This window comes from Otolemur garnettii, unplaced genomic scaffold (assembly GCF_000181295.1).
Source record: "Otolemur garnettii isolate 467f Iridium unplaced genomic scaffold, OtoGar3 scaffold00040, whole genome shotgun sequence".
NCBI lineage: Eukaryota > Metazoa > Chordata > Mammalia > Primates > Galagidae > Otolemur > Otolemur garnettii.
This window is the reverse complement of record NW_003852435.1, coordinates 1,681,875-1,686,269: the sequence shown is the minus strand read 5'-3', so window position 1 is coordinate 1,686,269 and position 4,395 is coordinate 1,681,875. Positions and strand designations below refer to the sequence as shown.

General features: G+C 35.3%; 1 non-coding gene across 1 annotated transcript; it reads left to right on the top strand.

The window, feature by feature from the left end:
* Positions 1–602: 602 nt before the first annotated feature.
* Positions 603–722, top strand: LOC111725438. Its single transcript, XR_002773503.1, has one exon. It is a non-coding gene; the product is annotated as a U6atac minor spliceosomal RNA (small nuclear RNA).
* The last annotated feature ends 3,673 nt before the right edge of the window (positions 723–4,395 follow it).

Below are 4,395 nucleotides of genomic sequence, written 5' to 3'. Positions count from 1 at the left end.
CAGACTCCCCTAGAGAGAGATGAAGAGTAGCAGTCTGCCCACTACCCTTCCTTGAGGAGCTAACCTTTTGCTTGTGTGATTAGGCATCTGAAATACATCTCACTTTCCTTTCAGAGCTTATATTTCTAGACAGATGATTGACATGACACCTCACAGTTTAGCATCATGGAGCAGTTAAATCCTACTCCATTACCTGTCGAATTTAGTTTCTTAATCCCAAACACAATATGCACACTACTTGGCCATATCCAGCTTTTATTTAAAGCTCATGTCACGGTGCTTTATGTAGAGTCAAGCAGTATTAAACGGTGTGGAGTGAAGCAAATGGAAAGATTAATTTTGCAATGTGACACTAAAAGGAACACTTGAAAACAGAGATTAGGGTCTGGGTGTGCTCAAGGAAAATACTGAAACATTTTCATTATAAGCACCAATACCTCAATCTACCACCATAAGAAAACCTATCTTCATAAATACAGCTTCTATATTCCTAGGGAAATACACAACTGAATTGTAATGAAAAGTTTAACACTTCTAGCTAGAAGTAGTCAGGTGTCTTTCTAACTTATTTTCCTTCTCCCTTTTAATTAAAAGTTGTTAGAGCATTGTATGAAAGAGAGAAGGTTAGAACTCCCGTAGAGAAAGATGGAAGAGACCCCAGCCTTGACAATCCGCATACAGTTGAGGAAATGCCATCTACTTGTAGCATCTAACCATTGTTTAAATTTTAAAAAACAAGGGTGGTGCCTGTGGCTCAAAGGAGTAGGGTGCCAGTCCCATATGCCAGAGGTGGTGGGTTCAAACCCAGCCCCAGCCAAAAACTGCAAAAAAATTAATTAATTAATTTTAAAAAGTTACAAGAAAACTAAAACCTAAATTTCTACAGAAGAGAAAGAAATGCCTATGAATGTAACTTTTAGGTAATCCAAGCTCAAGGAGTCTTGCAAACAAGTCACTAACTTGAGAACTAATCATTACAGAACATAGGTATGTCATGATTTTCCGTGAGCAAAAATACAAGAGAACTAGGATAATAATTTATATTTAGTTTCAGATGTTTCCTCTGCTGTTAATTATTTAGAACATAATTCAAAGGGAGATATCCATATTAATAATAAATAAATCTGTAATGATAATTTGAAGAGCCATTAATTTGTCTTTAAGCAGATGAAGGAAGATATAAAACATATAACAAGTATATAAAAGGCTATAACATAGAGAAAGTTTGAAAGATTCAGTGAAGAGAGGGGCTGGCATGAGGTAATCTAGCAAGAAGAAAGGGCAAACATCTTTACAGTTAATGCTGATAGACTTTGAGATGTGCTAACAAGAGTAGAAGCAGCATTTCATTTTTCAGAAATATTTAAAAACATGGTAGATCTAATCCTACTGAAAAACAAAATGTATGGAATTTCTATTCCAATTAGAGCATTGTTCTAGAGAATCTTGGGAAGATTCAAAAGAAATAGAAGGTACTCTCTAACTTTTGGAGAACTTTGAGTGGGAGTATGGAAAACTCCCATGGAAAAATGTTCAAAAAGAAGTGAACCAAAGTTATACTGATGAACTGTTTAAATTCAATTCTGAAAAGTCATGGCAGTCAACACTTCTTGATAACCCCAAATTAAAAAGACACATAGATTTGTAGAGGAGAGAGATGACCTTCTAGGCAAAGGAGGTGTAGGGAAGGTCTTAATGACAATAAAAGTGCTGAATTCCATAAAAACAGTATTGGTGCATTCTGTTTCCTCCTCTGAAGAAAGAGAATAATAATAATTTCTTCATATTGTTGGGAAGGCACAAAAAGTAAAATACGCATAACACATTGTCTAGTCAATTAAGAACTCAACATACAGAAGCCATTTCTAATAATGATCATTATCATCATCATCATCAACATCTTCACTTTCTACTTCTATTATCAGCCTGTTAGTCTGACCACCAGTAACAAAGTTGAATTTAACAGGTAGCAGTTTCTGGTGTTCCACTTCTACTGTGATCTCTATTAAATCTGTTTCTTCTAACCAGCTCACATTCATGCCTGTTAACATGCCTAAAGCTTTGTGATTCCGGCAGCCATTGTGACTGAGCAGCACCTGATAAACCTGAAATATGAGATTCTCTCATTTTGCTCTAGGTTTAATGGGGAGTCACCCCTGTCTGAACACAAGAAAGTTAACGCCTCAAACCCAGACTCCCGGGCAGACAAATCAACCAGATGAAGCCATGTTAGTGTTCAAAGTTAATTTTTACCTGGCATTTCCTCAAAGAAAGACCTATATTTATATGTGAAAGATGTTTTGGGGGCTTTTTAGATTTATCATTTTCATGTAGGTGGTGAAAGATTTTATTAATTGTATTCACTCAGCCCTATAATTTGGCAGCTTCCAGTAGATATACTCACTAATTTATCATCATGAATTCTATCTTCAATCAGAAGCAAAAAGTTCGTTATTGTATCCAAAATAGTCCTTAATGAATGTGATAATTGGGAGAACATTTCATTTGATTCTGTGTTTATTTCTAAAGAAAAGTAGTAAATGTACTTTCCTGTTAGGTTTAACATTAAATAAGTTTCTGCTGTTAAAAAAAAAAAGAAACATTTTCAAGCTCCTCACCTTAGCCATGAAAGCTAGAAAGATAAGAAAAATTCACTACCAAGATATTTTCAAAAATAATACTATACAAAGGAAAATTATTATGACTTTTAATATAAATCACTGAGTACACTACAAGGGCCTTCTATCTTTTTTTTTTCAAGTGCCTTCTATCTTATTACAAAAAGGAATCATTCATAACATTGACCAATAGGAATACACCAAGACCCTGAAACTTGGCAAAACCCCACTCAGTTTCAAAATACCTGTTAAAAATTCCTACGTTCAATGCTCTCATATTTACTTAAACTTAAGGACACTTTACAAGGTAAAGAAAAATATGTTTTCTATAGGAATCATTTCTTTAGAGCAGTGGTTCTCAACCTGTGGGTCACAACCCACAGGAACTGTATTAAAGGGCTGTGGCATTAGCAAGGTTGAGAATCACTACTTCAGAAGGACCCCAATTCTGCCTGGTTGTCAACTTCAGTTCACAGCTACAGACATTTTTTTGGGCACCCATAACTGATAAAATGCCTTCCACTGTTGAAAAAAAATCTTGATTCATTCCATGGTCTACAAGCATGGTCTTATTTTGAATCCTTACAGAACGTACTTGAGTGGTCAATGAGAAATAGAACACTACTCTTGAAGTAGAATTACAGATTCTATCTCCATCTTCCTTTGGGATCCATTAATTATTCAATTCAATAGCAATTTGGAGTTTTGTTAATTTTGCTAAATGAAAATCAAACCAAATTCTATCAGTCAGCATTCTCCAAAGAAATAAAATAGATGGACAATAGATAGATAGATAGTAGATATAAAAGGAGGATTTAATAGAAAAAATGGCTCATGTGATTATGAAGGCTGCGAAGTCCCACAACAAGCTATATGTAAATTGGAGAACCAGGCAAGTGGCAATCTGGCTCAGTTCAAGTTCAAAGGTTTGGGAACCAAGGGAGCCATAGTGTAACTCTCCATGTGAGGCCAGAGGTCTGAGCATCTGAGGTGCTGCTGGTGTAAGTCCAAAATTCAAAGGCCAGGGAACCTAAAGTTCTAATGTTTAGGTTCAGGAGAATATGAGTGTTCCAGCTTCAAAAGAGAGGGAATGAACTCACCTTTCCTCCACCTTTCTATTCTATCTGGGAGAATTGAGTGGTGGCTACCCACTTTGGGTAAGGGTAGAGGACCACTGATTCCAATGCTGAAAACCCCCTCAAAGATATACCCAGAAATGGTGCTTACCAACTATCTTAATCTGGTCAAGTTAACACCTAAAATTGACCATCACACAAATCAAACAAACAATATAATGATGGCTCTGAATTTTAAAGGGAAGTTTTGCTATAGTGTACAGAACATATATTTCTTGTTAAAAGACATGAGCTTGAAGCAAAGTCTGTCTTTTTATAGCCATAAAAATATGGGCAATTCTCTTCACTTCTCTTGACACCAGTTTCTTTATTCATAAAACTGCAGAAAATAATAATCTACTTCAGAGTGTTATTTTAAAAATAATGAGATAACATATAAAAGACCTTTACAAACTGTAATAAGCAAGGAATGAACATTAGCATTGCTTTGATTAGTGATAATATTACCAAAAAATATCCTTTTTATCAGTTCCTAGATGTCAGGAAGGACATCCTATTTGGGTGAGCCATCAGAGAAAATATCTGAATAATATAAATATTAGACATCAAAAAGTCTCACTCTAGCACTTGCAAGGGCTTCAGACTACTTTTTAACCCTTACTTTTTTGTCCATTTAAATATCACCAGTTCCTCAACTTCTA